Below are 15,259 nucleotides of genomic sequence, written 5' to 3'. Positions count from 1 at the left end.
GCATACCCCCAAGCCCAAACTGAGCAGGGTGAGAACCCAGCAGGCCAGGCCTGGAGGGGCTTCTGGCAGTTAGCCCTTAGGCAGAAAGGCAGAGCGAAGGGTGGGGAAACAAGGCAGCCGTTGTGTTTATCTAGGTAGGGATCAAAATGCAGCTGGCAGAAGTTCTGATCCAAGGCCCAGTAGATAGATTCCTCCTGATCTTGGTGGGATTCAACACGTGGAGACCCAGTGTGCTGGGCAGAACCGGAGACCATCTGACGGTGACAGCCCAGTCATGTCGCCCCACTTGGAGGAGGATCGGAGTGTGCCCCAAAGGGATTGTACACAGGGCACCAAGCCCGTCCTGCCGCCCGTGCAACCATGGCTGCGCTGCTGATGTTAGCGCACCGGCTAGTGTGGGGACCCAAAGTCTTTGAGTCTCTGGGCAACCACAGGCAAGTTTCTTCCTCTCTCCACCACCTCATCCCCCTCCGGGCACTAGGGATAACCCTCCCCACCCTCCAGCCGAAAATCCTTTATGAAGCCAAAGCACCAGCTAACCGTGTCGTTGCACCAGGCTCTTGAGCGTTTTCCAGGAGGCGCTATCCATTGGTCAACAGGGAACCCAGCTAGTGGTTTCACTGTCCGTTCACCTCGGTACTCTGAATGGGTTGCCGTGATTTCACCATGAGGCAAATTGATCAAAACCAAGACGTGCTGCGGTTCTGCCCAATTGAATCTATTGGAAGCTCCCACCAGCGGTTGTTTACCAGTTTAAATTAACAAGCTGGTTAACTTGCCTGGATGCTCTGTGGGCGGGAAAATTAAATCGCCGGTATGTTAAGTAAGTAGTAACGTGGGGAAATTGACAGACACTAGATATAGGCCAAGTAAAATGCATTGAAATCCATTGGCAATATTTAAAAAAACCTAGTTCAATGAGTACATAGGAAGACACTAATACTACGGGCCAAATCTAGTGCGCTCGGAGGAGGGCTTACAGAATGGGATGATTCAATTAAAACAAACACAAAATTCCTCTCGATCGCATTAACTGTACTGTGCCCTGTTGTGCATCTGGAAAATGGAGGACGGACGTAATCCCTTTCTCCCGCTTGCTCTGGTCTGGCTGGGAACCGTTTGAGGCAGGATCTGTTTCATATTGTGTGTTGGTTTTGTGCCAATCACAAGGGGCCCTGAGTCCTACGGCAGGATGGACTCTGCTCCAGGCGTCTGTGCTCCAGCAACCCCCGGGATGCTCCCGGGCTGAGTGGGGACGCTCCCGGGAAGAGGCAGGATGGCTGAAGACCTGCCACTGGGGACCAGGAGCGTAGCCTGGCAGCCACGGGGCTCGGTGCGCTCCCGCGAGGCTGTGCTCCTAGTCCCCCTCTGCAGGGTTCTGTAGCCACCCTGCCTCTCTCCCCGAGTATCTCTCCACCCGCCCCCCTGAGTACCCTCCCTACTCCACGCTTGGTCAATGCCGGCCCTCTATCGACCTCCCTGCTCCAGCAGATTCCTTGACTTGGGACTGGCCAGGTCCCAAGGATGCCAGCCCGCAGAGGTCCAACCTAGACAAAGCAATAATAATTGTCCAGATCCATCTACCCTGACTTCAGTGGAAGCCTTGTGACTGACAAAGTGCTGGCAGCCTGTGATAGCTGCAGCCCCATGGTGTCCGTACCAGATCTGGGCAGGGTTCGAGGGTGAGGGTTTTTCCCACTGGGACAATGGAGGATCCACCCAGAGCAGGAAGGGGTTCTGCCACATGGGGACCCATGGGCCATGTGCCTATGGGTCAGTGTCACAGGGAGGAGGGAGAAAAATTGTTCTCCTTGCCCTCTGAAGACAGGATAAGAAGCAATGGGCTTAAACTGCAGCAAGGGAGGTTTAGGTTGGACACTAGGAAAAACTTCCTAACTGTCCGGGTGGTTAAACACTGGAATAAATTGCCTAGGAAGGTTGTGGAATCTCCATCTCTGGAGATATTTAGGAGCCGGTTGGACAGACACCTGTCAGGGATGGTCTAGACGGTGCTTGGTCCTGCCGTGAGGGCAGGGGACTGAACTCACTGGCTCCTTGTGGTACCTTCCACTCTTACTATTCTATGATCCTTGGCACCAGCAGCCAGACTCCAGGTGGTCTCCTGGCTCTCACCAACTTTAACAAACTGACACCAACAACCCTTGCAAGCTGTGGTCCTCCCAACGCCCTCCTGCCGGAGTTCTTAATCACCGGGTACTCTGACTGGTCCCCTACAGCGTGAAACCAGCCCCACAACAACCAACTCGCTTTGGATCACGCTCCACCCAGTTTGCCCACCCGGGGCCTGCTGACCATGAAAACAGAGAGAGGTTTATTTAACAGAAAAGGCCATAAAGACTGGCTAGTCCAGAGAAAGCAAAGAAAGTCGGAGTTGCACAGAACAGGAACATAAATGCAACCGCAGGCTTTGCGCTTCCATCGTAGAGAAAATCCCTTTTCTAATCCATTACCTGGTGCCTTAAAACCGTTCCCCAGTAGCGCCCCGAGGTGCAGGAGAGATCCAGTGTTCATGGACAGCCTCCGGCCCTGGGACTGGCCCCCTGTGTCCTGGTTGGTCTTGGGTTCAACCCTCTTCTGTTTAAGAGGGCTTGTGGCTTTTTTCCCCTTTGCATCGTGAGCAAGTGGGGAACTCCCTCCTTTCTCAGTTTCTGTTGGCCTTCGTGGCCCCTCTTTTTTTTTTTCTTGGCTCCCATGGTGTGGGATGTAGCCCCTCTGTGCGTGATTTGCTTCCTTGCCCTGTTGGGAAGCAATGCCGAAGGTGCATCATAGTTGGATCACGTTCGTGCATCCAGCCCCGCCCCTCAGAACCACAGCCTGCACATGGATTGCATGGTGATTTTTAAGTTGGGTGCATGACTAGCTTTTTATAAAAGATCTGACTCCTCGTTGTCTTGCCATGACATGACATGACATATAGTTGCAATCAGTGAAGACTTTAGTGTCTGACTTTCGGGGTTTAAACCCGCTCGCCTCTTGGGACGCCTGGGCCCCGTTCATCAAACTCGCACAACAGTGCCCTCAGCAATGTGACTGCAGGGTAACACATGGACCGCTTGACAGACCCCGCCCATCGGCTTGTACAAGAGGGTCTGAGGTTGCTGCGAAGGATTTGCACCAGACTGAGAGTTTGCGGAAGCTGTGGGTTCCTGTTGCTTCCTGACATGTCAGAGGCAGGAGTGGAAGATTCCCAAAGGGTTTAAGGGTATAATCAGCCGTGTTGTTACAGGCAGAGCCCTGTGCGGATTTTGCACCCGCAACTGAATCTGCAAAAATGAGCCGCGGATATTCACATCCACACTTGCGGATGCAGGTACCGGGGGGTGTAAAGCAGATATGCACAGATTTGCAGGGCTCTAGTTACAGGCAACATGAAAGCAGCAAGGAATGGTGGAAACTTTTCCTTTCCATGTTGCTATGGTGGGTCGCTACATGGAGATGTCGTGTGTGGCTCGAGTATCTAAAAGGAGATTGTCAGACGTGCCAAAGGGGGTTAGGAGCACACATGCCACTGACTTTCACTAGTTCTTGTGTTCCTGAGACGCGTAGATGCCGCTGAAAATAACCTTGTCGCCTCTGCACACATAGAAGGAGCAGCAGTGACACCTACAGTTCAAATCATGCAGCCCTTTCCACGATTTCGGCCCGATGAGAATCGTCCGTAATGTTTCACCCTGGGTCTCTGCCTCAGGTTGACTCTTTAGGGAACGTTCACTATGCATATAGAGGGAACGCTATCGTCCATTAATCTCGGTCTCAAAATCCGCCCGAATGTTGGCCCAAACTTTTCCTAACAATCCAACTGGAGGCAGAGACCGAACGTGGAAAATTTCAGCCTGATGTTCCAAGTGATGACAAATGCGTACGAAACCTCCCCTCCCCGGGGAGGAAGAAAGTCGGTCGTACTTGTATATTACCAGACTGTAGGGTGGACTTGAGATTTCATGTTGGTAGGAGCTGTAGGAAGTAGGGATGTTAAATATCGGTTAATTCAACAGTCGAGTAATCTCACGAATTCTTATCGGTTTGTCGACTGTTCTATAGTCCGTGGGGGTGAGGCCAGCAGCCAGTGCGCTCTGTCCCCTGCCTTGCTGTAGTTCTGCATTTAAAACGTATTAGGAACTGGGCTGGTAGGCAGCCCAGCTCAGTTCTGGCCCGTGCCGGGTCCGGGAGCTCCGACCCCTCCTAAACAGGGGCTGCTGCCACCCTGCACTGCTGCCTCTATATCAGAGGCAGCAGCGCAGGGAGCCAGGCGGGAGCTGGTCCATGAGGACAGCCAGTTTAAAACCCAGCTCCCCTCGTGGACTGGCTGCTTGTCACCCTCCACTGCTGCCGCTGAAATGCAGAGTCCCAGACCCGGTGCGAGCCAGGACTGAGCTGGGCTGCTGGCCAGCCTGCCAAAATATTTACTGACAAGGGTGGGAGTGAGGGAAATGCATGTAGCCTATAGCATTAACCTATAAGCTTTTGCTTATCAGATTATCGGGTAATCAACTGCACTTTACACCCCCGTAGGAACTTGCTGTGCGTGGTGATAAGCTGGAGATGGGGAGGAGCTTCCTTATGGAGTTGGGAATCCGCCGCTGGCGGTGGGCGCTGCGACGTGACCGGGCAAAGAGTCGGTAAATAGTCTCGACCTGTAATTTCCATGTTCTAGGACACTGTGGGCGGGTTTGGTACTTCAGTGACCTCAAGTGGCTGTAACCCACGCGTCTGTTGATGCGAATTTATATACAGGCCCGACGCGAGTTCATGCGACGCCCAGGAGAGTCCCCGGCAGGGCAGACCTCGGCTCGGCACACTCGCGTGGCTTTGCTTAGAGGCTGTTTGCCGGAATTGACGGCCCCACCTCGTGCTGGCTGTCCGTGAGTAAAACTGCCTGGAGAAGTATTAACGCCAGGTGAGTACTTGGTGGATGAACTCTGTGTGGGTGAGCGGGAGGGGGGGCTGTGCTGTGTTCTAACGTGCTGTGGCCTTGTGGCGAGACCGTGATGGCCCCAGGTCTCGGGCGGTTCTTTCGGCTGCACCACTGACTAGGAGGGACGTGAGCACCAGTCTTTGGTTGGCTCCCTCACGCGCAGCTGAGCAAGCGGTCGGGATCCACCCTGGGTCAACAACGTTCATTGCTGCATCTCTCCCTTTTCCCTGATGTCCTCTTGATTTCTTCCCCTTTGAGGGCTGCCTCTAGTCTGTGCCATCCCGGCTCTGACCCTGCTTCCCCCCCCCCCCCCCCCGGTGTCCAGCGGCAGAGAGCGACCACAGAGGGTCGGGGCGCCCCAGCCTTTCCCGGCAGCTAGAGAGCGTAGGCAGTTCTGGGAAGACTGGGCCTCGCCTTGCCTGCGTGACCCACCACCCCTGGTTGCATGGATGCGGCTGTGTTGTGTGTTAGAAGTGACTGTCCCTTTCCCTGGAAAGGCTCCCGGCAGGATCCCTTGTATCTTTCTCCGTCGCGTCTGGTGCTGGCCACAGGCAGAGGCAAAACTCTGGACGAAAAGGACCCTTGAGTTGACAATCAGATGATTTCGAGGCCCCTCCAAAGCAAAAAAAGCTGCCCCGTGCTTCCTGGCCCATTTTCCTCATGAAAAAGCCCTAATCCGCAGTGGTATCACCCAGCTGGGCTTTTTCTGGACCCTCTCAGCTGGGCAGATGATCCAAAAACAGCTTTTAAGGCCAATTTCTGGCCCTTTTCCATACTGGTCGGTGCCTTCTCCCCAGCCGAGCGCCTGGCAGCTCTGCCACTGCCGGGATCGGCCCCCTGGGATTTCGGAACCTTCTCCTGGTCGCCCGAGAGTTGGGCCCTTTTCTCGTGAATTCTTCCTCCCACGTCTTTGGGGACGGGGCAGGGGCCGTGTGCGTGACATTGACTCTGTCAGCCCCGCTCTTCTGGCTGGTGGTTTCCTCCTATGCCTGGCAGCCGCTGTGTCTGTCTGTCTGTCTGCTTCTGTCTATCTCTTCAGGCCCCTCCCCTCCCTGCACCAGGCCCTGCTGGGCCAGCGTGTGCAGGCCCAGCTGGGCAGCTCTTCCACAACATCCTGTGCCAGCGAGCGCTGCGGCCTATGGCGCCCAAGCTGCGGGGCCCAGCCCTCGCCTTGCCATGCCTGAGTCCTGGGGCCACGTGCCCAGGGGCCGGAGGGAGAGGGGTGCTCTTGGCACTGGAGAGGATCCCTGCGGGGCTGGGTGAGTTGCAGTGGGAGGCAACGGAAGCTGCCCCACGTCAAAGCATCTTAAAGTGTACTGGTGCCGCGTTAACGGGATACAGCCGCACGCTCTGTACCGTCTTGGTGTCGTAAATCGAAGGGTAACGGAAGATTGCCTAGGCAAAGCTGCCACGCTGCCTGAGAAATGGGGACGTGCCACCGCCGTTGCGTTCTGGTCTCCGGAAGCCGTCCCAGAGGCCCCCGTACGCGGGAGGAAGGCTGTATTCCCCCTGGCTGTTGGGTTGTGTCTGAAGAGAGAGATTCTAAACTCCGTTGTTGTCATTTTGGTTTTGTGGGTTTTTTCCTTTGGTTCCCATTTTACAAGTGCCTAGAACGTCATGATGACAAGCTTTCCTTTCGGGTCTCCTTTGCTGGCGGCCTCGCTTTAGCAAAAACTGGAGCTAAGGCCGTGCCAAAAGGTTGTTAGGAACAGCCGAAAATGATGTTGAACTAGTACATTTCCATTGACTGCAAACTTGCTAGACCAGTTCCCGGCTCAGAAGACTCACCCTTTGATACCCTTCCCAGCCGCTTCTGGTCACATGAGACGCACTCTCTCTCCACACACACACACATGCAGAGTTGATCTGGAAATATGAAATATCGGCACATAGCTAAGCCCTAGATAGGGTCTCTCTCTAAGGGTTCGGTAGAGCTCCAGGAAGAAAAGCAGCTAGTGCACTGGACTGGGACACAAGAGACCTGCATTCATTTCCCACCTCCATCACGGTCTTTTTTTCATGTGACCTTGGACGTGTCATTTAATTGCATGTGCCTCAGTTTCCCCTTTGGCAAGCGAGGATCATTCTTCCCTGCCTTAGAAGTGTAAGGAGACCAACCTGTTAACGACTGTGTTGCTACAGCGATGAGGACATGACAAGGACTAAAACTTGAGCTCCCGCAAAGGCCAAAGGGGAGTGTCTGTTACCAGCTGGGCACTGGATGAACCCGAGAGAGCGACGACTTGAACAGATGCAGAGGCTCTGGCGAGGCTAAAAATCTCACAGATGCTTTGTCTGGAGCCGGGGCTCCGAGTCTCGACCAGAGGAGAGCGGGGTAGCCATGGGAACAGACGCTGGGCCCCTGGGAAAATGGAGGGGCTGGCTCTGTGCTCCCGGAAGGGGCGTGGCCTCAGGCACAAGGAGCGGGGCTGAGGGCAGCCAATGCTCAGCACTGCCCAGAGTGTGGCACCCCGCCCCCCAGCCCTTAGAGCTATCCCCAGAGTGCACCGTGCCACCCCCCCAGCCCTTGGAGCAAGGGTGGGGAAACTGAGGCCCAGGGCTGGATGTGGCCTCCAGCTTGCCTGGATCTGGCCCGCAAGGCTCCCTCCAGCATTGGGGAGCCCATGCTGGTGTTTACATCCCCCTCCCCTCCCCCGTCGTCCCATCACTGGGCCCCCTCTAGACTCTGGTGTGTGAGGGGAATGTGGAGAGCGTCTTGCTGCTTCTCAAGTGGGGGTCACCATGATGAGGGTGGTTTCCTCTGCTTCTCACTTGTGTGTGAGCCCCCCCAACTGATTTTTCTGGGGGTCAGTGGCAAAATTCCCCGCCCCCACCTTAGAGCCCCACACAGTACACCATGCTACCCCCAGCCCTGGGAGGGCCCCAGAATGCACCAGGCCGCCTCCTGGCCCTCAGCGCCGCCCGGAGCGCACTGCACGGCTCTCTGGCAGCCATGCCAAGGCTTTGGAATCACGGGTCCTGGGGCACTTGCCCCCTTCCCCCTGCCCTGGGCAGACCTGCATCCGAGCCCTGGGAGCCTGGGTGGGCTGCCCTGGGCTCTGAGACTGGGGCCGGGGGGGGTGGGGGGGTTGTGGTTGCAGTGCAGCTGGGCCGTAGTTCGTATGGGACCACTGTGGCCATCTAGTCTGCCCTCCAGTCCCCGGCAGGCCCAGAACGGTCCCAAACGAGCGCGCGCAGCCCGTCCGCACCAGCCCCTTCCCGGGCAGGCGGCACCGGGTTCAGAAGGGACATGCCGGAGCTCAGGCTGGGTCGTGCGTCGCTCTGAGCCGCGCCCTTCGTCCCGCGCCGGCCCAAGACGGACACGGTGCGTGAGCTGGCCGGGCCTCGCGAGTGCAGCAATGTTTGGGGGGTCCAGTCTGCTGGTCTTAGCGCCGGGGGATTACACAGCCGACGGCTCCCAGACTCTGCCCCTTCCCCGTCAAGCACGGAGTGCGGTTTTGAGGTGCTGCGGGGGTGGGGGGAGACACAGAGGCCTGATGGAAAGTCAGTAAATGGTTCAGAGGGGGGCAAAAGCAAACACAGGAGGGATGTACACAGTCCACGCTGCCTGCCAGGAGCGGGCAGAAAGCCAGCATCTGTCCTTCGCTCGCCGCATCCCGGGCCCATAGAATTTGGGAACTGAAGGGGGTAAAGCACTTACAGAGCGGAGCCCCGATTCTGCCCCCCCGAGTGGAGTTAATGGCGACGTTCTGGGTGCGGCTGTGCCGGCCAAATGTCTCGTTCACCAGTGACGCGTTAACCTGGCCATTTGCGTCCCAGCAGAGCAGAGCGTTGGGCCAATTGGCTGGCAAATGGACCCTCCTCCCCCACCTGCGCTTTGGGCAGCCGAAGAGCACTGGGTTGTTCTCCGGGGCCACGTCCCAGCCCCAAAGGGCATCGCGGTTTCGTGCTGGCGTCTGTGCCGTGGGAGATGATCAGCGCACTGATGGATCCAAATGAATCAGCTGTTTACAGCTTGTCCCCAAAGCGGGCCCACGCCTGACCTTCTGCAGAGACATCCGTCCGACTGATGGGAGCGGTGACTCACCTCCAGTTGGAAAAACGCGTGTCCCAGAGTTTTGAAGATGCTTTACATGAGTGTCACTTGGCGGGGATCCTGGTAGGCGGGGTCATGAGACCGGCTGTTGCTTCCAGGGCCGTATTTACAGTCTGGCCTCTGGTTTTGCAAGCTCCCTTTTCCCGGGTAGTAGAACGACTTCCCTGATTTCTCAGCTGACGGGTTTCTCTGTGCCCTCGGCGGAGGGTGTGTGCACCGTGAACCTCCTGCTGAGCCGGGTTCTGCATTCTTTCCCCACACCCTCTCCAGTTGCCTTTCCTGGCTACGGCACGTACTTCCCCCATCCTGAGCTAACAAAAAGCACCTTAACGGCACACCCAGTTCTCAAAGACTGGTGGAGCTTTAGGTATGTCTGGAATTTTTGTACATTGATTCCTACAGCAAAGACGAGCGTTCGCTGCCGCGGGGGACCGCACGTCTTCGGCGGCTCTGTGACACCGAGCCGGTCATGTCATAGTCCCGCCGCCAGACGTCGGAGGGGTTTGTTTCTTCTGATGTGAGCGCTGAGAGGTGGGCGGGAGCCAGCTCCTTTCGCTGCACGTGTGGCCAGCAGTTATGGGCCCTAGTCCAGCGTGAGGTGTAAGTATTGGCGTGGAATGGCTTGCATGCAGAAAAACTAGAACGGAATGCTGATGCTTAGGAATTGTGCGTTTGAACTAGCTGTAGTGCGACTAGCTGGTCACACGGCATTTTGCTTCTGCTCCCTGAGTGGATGACAAACTTTTTAGCAGGCCCACAACAAATGCCCAAAAGAGAAAAAAAAGTGCTTTTGGTACAAAAGTGAGAACTCCAAAGTTTGGGGGCAGTTTTCTGAATGTCCAAGTGATCACTGGAATGTTTAGAAATACTGAACGGTGCAAACCCATGGCCAACTGGGAACCAAATGTGAACTGTTCGTTCATTACTATATGCATAGATTTGTGTTGATCTTACTCTCCTAGATCTATGTCATAAATAGGAGAGCGCTGGTGTTTAGCAGGAGGCCTGGAATACTTCTCTAGCTAATCTTCAGTGTGACTACTTGTACAAATTTGGAGCTCGTGAGAAGCCCATGAAGAAAATTGCTTTTTGTTTATGCCTGGTACTTGCTGGTACCAATAACATGCCTACGGCATTGTCCGTAACACTTTGTTGTTGATGTATTTGAAATTGCTGCCTTGGCTGGATAACATTATAGTCCCACTGAAAGAAATGACTTTGAAAAGAGACTACAGAACAGATGAGATGCAAGCTCGTATATTGCAGTCTGAAGTTTAAAAAAAAAAAAAAAGTTTAAAAGCAGCAATAAAAGCACTCGATAATTCTCATCCGAGGAAAATCCACAATTAAAATTCTGGAGCTGGAAAAGGGAGGGTTAACAAGCCCAAATTTAAACATATGTCAATTTTTTCTCCCCCTTGTGATTAAAACCTGGGACACTGTTGCATATTCATAAGGCCTGATTTCAAATGGTCGTTATTTCTGCTCTTCCTGATTGGTGAATACTGCAGTGTGCCTGGCTATCGGTTTTTAACTACTTCATAATACGAGAGCTATGACCTTGTACCACACTCGAGTGATTCGAGGCTCTTAGTGGGTTGCTATATTCAAATATAAAATACTTCCGCAGCGAGGGCAAAAGTAAAAATAGGGGCCTTACCAAAGAGGAAAAGAATTCATTGGGTGCCCTCACCCCCTGCCCACCCTTTTTTGCCCCATCCACCTCTTTTCGGGCATTTTCTCTCTCGCTTTTTTTAAGGGGCCCGATTCTGTGCCCTGAAAGCCAAAGGCCGGTTAGCCATTGGCTTGGATGGGTGCACAATGTGTGGTTTTACTCTGAGCAACGGCAGTGGGAGAGCTCCGATCTAGCGCATCGCGGGGCCGAGGCGGCAGCGTTCCTGCGTGAAATGGTATTCTGGATTATTGCCCCCTGTAGCTGCCGGCTCTGCGGGTTCTGAGACCCAGGCTGGGTTCTCTGACTCGCGTGCCGGTGCTACCTGTAAAATACGCCCCTCATTACAAGGGATGTTCCTTACTGTGTCTTCTCTGTTCAACAAGATGGGGAGCTGCTGAGTCCCGCAAGAAGCAGCGAGGAATCCCCGGGGAAAAGCTGGTGAGTGCTGTTCGTGATTGATTATTATGACAACAGTAGTATCTGGAGGAGCCAGGGCGGGGCAGGGTGCTAAGAACGCAGTCCCTTATCTTTGAAATACATTGCAGGCAGCCGCAGCCCTGGAGAAGGTCTGTTGCGTAAGAAGGTCCATTTTCACACAGTCCCTTTCCTGTGCCCATAACTGTACTTTTAAGCAACCCCAGTTTTGTAACCTCTTGGGATGTTGCCAAAGGGAGTTGTGACCCTGTGTTTCTATCTCCCCCCACCCCATCCCCCTGCTTTTCTTGGGAAACTTAAGTCTTCAGTGCAAAGGGCTATCTATTGTTGGCCGAGTTTGTTATATGCACGTTTTCATTCCCAAGGGGGAATTGCTGTGGATTTTACCAGCTGTCTGAGAGGGGCGGTGTCATGGGCTCTGTTCTCTCTGTCTCAGTGATGCTTTTAATTGGACTGATTCTGCCTCTCTTACTCACACGGACTAGTCCCCCACTGCCCAACTAGTTCCACTGACATCAGTGAAACTAGGTGGGAAGTCTGGCAGGCCCTGTGTAAATGGGGCAGGATTGGGTCTGATCTGATAGGCAGCTGGTGCCTGCCAGGCAGGGGCCACCCAGAGGACTAGGAAGGGGGCATGAGAGGGCACCCTATTTAGGGATTAAAATTTTGGCAGGGGTGCTGGTGCATTTCTCCAGTCACCGGTGTCCAATAAAGCAAGTAGTTTCTGCACCACTGGATAGGCTCAAAGCGCGTTGCCGTGAATGAGCTGGGATTTACAGACCCGGCAAGGTAAGCAGGCATGTGTACCCCCATTTCAGAGCTGGGGGAACCACTGACTGCCTGGACAGTAAAGAGGCCTGTGGGTTTATGCACTAGGAGCCAGCATTCTGCTCCCTGTAGGTCTCAAGAAACTAAATCCAGAACATAATCTAATCTGTTTGGACTCGGCTATTTCCAATGACAAATGAATCCAAATTAATTTGCTCCCATTTCCCGTGCGCTTAATCACCTTCCCGGCCCTGAACAAATGCACTCAGCCCACCCCACCGCCGGCTCCTCTACGCATGCAGCCCGGCCAAGTGGCTCTGGCAAGCATATCTCACGCAGAACGTTTCTGCTGCCCTGCCCTTCAGAGGCCAACAGGTGGTTGTTTCTTTTGCAAACCTGTCAGCCCACTTGCTGTCAGGGAGGTTTCTCTGCACCCTCACTCAGCCCCAAACCACCCTGCTGCTTGCCACACATTTCTAGCTCAGGGCTGAGAGGTGCATTTCCTCCTGTGCAAGGAGAAATAGTATTGACACCTTGGTTGTGACCTGCTGCCAGCTCTTCTGGTTACAAGGCATGAGGGAATGCATTGCAGCTCCTGGAGCCGGACATGTAAGTACAGTGCCTCTCTGCTTCCCAGCACCTCTTCTGGAGTTTATGAAGTTTTTTTTTTTTAAAAGATCTTTTATGTTGCTTGCAGTGAAATATACTCAGTCTTTATGCAGTAAATTCAAACAGCCTCTTGTCTGTAAGTGGGCTTGGGAGGTTTAGATTTTTATTGGCACATGTCAATTTCCCTGTCCACACACATACATGAAAAAATATTTCCACTGAACAAAATAAAAACGTACAGCCAGGCGACGTCAGAAAAATGCTCCTGGAGAACTCAAGTCCGGGTATTTACTGTGTCTGGTTTGAGATGTGAAGGTGGCAATTGGTGTGAGTGGTTATAAAGCTTTAACATTTTGCATCTCAACCGCTATTCTCAGTAAACAGTCGCCTAAGTCCCCTTTGCCCGATCACACCATCATTTCACACAACTGTGGAAAAAGTAAGCCAATAAAAAAAACTTTAAAAATATTATTTCTCAGAATTATTTAAAAAAAATCCTATTCTGCAAAGCCTGAGTAGATCCACTCGGCAAGAGAAAGTTGGAACTTTTCGTGTCCTCTACAGAGAAACGATGGAAATGTTAGAGTGTATTTTGTAGGTGCGGTAAGAGGAATTTATTTAACGAGTTGCTTCCTTTGTGCATTCCTGCACTTTCATTCCAAAGCCTTTCCCAATCAGACACACACACCACTAAAATGCAGCCATATTGGACTCTGGGTTCAACAAAACACCTTAGTACATGATTAAGTCTGTGTGAAGGTGACTTCAGCTAAACTTAAGCATTCACTTAAAACTTCATTTGTTGAACTGCTTTGCTGTGTTGGGCCCCAAACAATAAATGACAGAATAATACAAAGTCCTTGCCATTCTGTCTACAAGGTTTTGGCATTTCTAATGTTATTACCTTTCGTGGTGATTCTGCAGGACGGCTCAGTCACTGGTTTCATAGTTGAACAATTCTCTCTACTGATTAAATCATAAAAGTTAATAATTAACAGCTAAAATTCTTCTCTTGTATTTAAATCATCCCGTGCGCACTATTGTGTTTTAACTCTGGTTGTGTCCACCTGCAGCCAGTGTTAGTAAAGGTAATGATAGCCACTCTGCAACGGAAGGCAAACCTGGTTCACCTTAGGCCCATCTTTGCCGGAACAAACGCACACCCTTGTCCAAGAGAGGTGATGCCGGAGGGGAATGCCTCTTGCAGAAACCCGCCTGCAAACCCTGCAAGTTCAACTGTCAGGCTGAACTGTTTCAGTGCGAACTCAATAGCAAACATGAGGCTGGCTCCTGCCCTTGGAGATGTGGGTGTGCCCTGTGCAGAGAGGGTTTTGTAAAAATATCTCCCCGGCCCGTGTTTGCATCCGCGTGCTGAGTGAGTGAGATAAGCAGGGAGCGGTTTCTCTGGATTCAAGCTTCAAAGCCAAATTTGGATCAGGACTTGGGAGCACTTAGGTGCACATTGCATGCCTGGAACTCGGTGGCGAGGAACGTGTGGCTTGCGCCCGGGGAAGCTGTGTTGGACGATCCGTGAGGAAGTTTGTATCCCTGTTTGGGGGGGGGGGGGGGGGCGGTTGTAACGTCCACAAAGAACTCTCTATCCTTGTATGCACCTACCACCGCTGGCCCGTCGCTGTCTGGCTGCCTGTTAATATTTCCCTCATTCAAATGAGCACAGCGGCCCAGGGGTCATCTGTGCCTATGTTGCGTAGGAGCAGAGGGAAATGGGACGCGCGGGGGGGGCGGGGCATTGTCGGTCCTCACTGGTCTTTTCATCGGTTCTGGCATGGTGCGTCACTTCCCCCGAGCTTTGAAAGATGGGGCTATTTTTCTGACACTTAACTGCCTTCTGCTCTCAGCAGCCAATTACACAGGTAACAACAAATGGTCTGGTAGCACTTTATAGACTAACAAAACATGTCGATGGTGTCATGAGCTTTCATGGGCACAGCCCACTTCTTCAGATGACCGGAGTTTTGAGTTTAGGATGTGCAGACCCAAAATAAATGGGGGGGGGGAGGGCAATGGAAGAGGAGGGGGGTGGGAAACAAGGAGAAGAGGGTATGAAAATATCAAAGGGAAAAATAAGAAGGATAAATATGATAAAAATGGTGGAGGGAGAGCTCAGTGGTTTGAGCATTGGCCTGGTAAACCCAGGGTTGTGAGTTCAATCCTTGTAGAGGCCATTTAGTGATTTGGGGCAAAATTCATCAGGGATGGTACTTGGTCCTGCTGTGAAGGCAGGGGACTGGACTCAATGACCTTTCAGGGTCCCTTCCCGTTCTAGGAGACAGGCATCTCCATTCATTTATTTTATTTTAGGAAGGCAGAACTGGCAATCAGTGAGCACCTGAAGATGGGATAGTTAAAACGAAGCAGATAAGGCTCAAAGGCAATTAGATAGGAAGGGTACTAATGCAAGAATCTACACAAACAGCTGTGTGCACCTTCATTGAATGTTAGGTTGATAATGTCCCAGCCGTCCCTCATCTTTGTTACCTGCACACATTCCTCTATCCCTTCCACACTGTAGGGGGACACACTCCCAGGGCGCAAGGTACAACCCTGTTAATTTACACACTCACCCGTCCCCAGTGCCTAGGGCTCAGGGTGGAATTTCCTGCGGGTTTGCTGGTTCTTTAGCCGCTGAAAGAGCTTCCCTCAGTAATATTCGTATCCTCGATGTATTGACAATTCCCAAGCAAGCAGACTACACATGCTAAGCACACAGTGTCACGCTCACCAGCCCTGATACAGGCAGGCAGATTTCCCCTGCTGG

The 15,259-nt window shown here is 53.1% G+C and overlaps 1 protein-coding gene and 1 long non-coding RNA gene across 8 annotated transcripts in view; one reads left to right on the top strand and one right to left on the bottom strand.

Annotated features, from left to right (window-relative positions):
• The first annotated feature begins 4,900 nt into the window (after positions 1 to 4,900).
• The window catches only part of PAQR5 (progestin and adipoQ receptor family member 5), a 34,890-nt gene continuing 24,531 nt past the window's right edge, over positions 4,901 to 15,259 (top strand). Inside the window, exons 1-2 of one of the 7 annotated variants that reach the window (XM_075896837.1) lie at positions 4,901 to 4,918; positions 11,052 to 11,106. The gene's annotated coding sequence lies outside the window, so the exon portion shown is untranslated. Of the gene's footprint in view, positions 4,919 to 9,285; positions 9,361 to 9,453; positions 9,594 to 10,773; positions 10,904 to 11,051; positions 11,107 to 12,340; positions 12,481 to 13,508; positions 14,019 to 15,259 lie in introns of those variants that run through there. The other 6 variants (XM_025189205.2, XM_014578070.3, XM_075896835.1 and 3 more) reach the window with 6 other exon arrangements.
• LOC112547304 (uncharacterized) overlaps positions 12,474 to 15,259 on the bottom strand; it is a 29,655-nt gene continuing 26,869 nt past the window's right edge. The window contains exons 3-4 of the long non-coding RNA XR_012895674.1: positions 13,385 to 13,446; positions 12,474 to 12,908 (exon numbers count right to left, since the gene is read on the bottom strand). This is a non-coding gene — a long non-coding RNA (uncharacterized LOC112547304). The remainder of the gene's footprint in view (positions 12,909 to 13,384; positions 13,447 to 15,259) is intronic.

This window comes from Pelodiscus sinensis, chromosome 14 (assembly GCF_049634645.1).
Source record: "Pelodiscus sinensis isolate JC-2024 chromosome 14, ASM4963464v1, whole genome shotgun sequence".
Taxonomy (NCBI): Eukaryota; Metazoa; Chordata; order Testudines; family Trionychidae; genus Pelodiscus; species Pelodiscus sinensis.
Note: the sequence above shows the minus strand (reverse complement) of the source record. Positions and strands in the feature narration are given on the sequence as shown.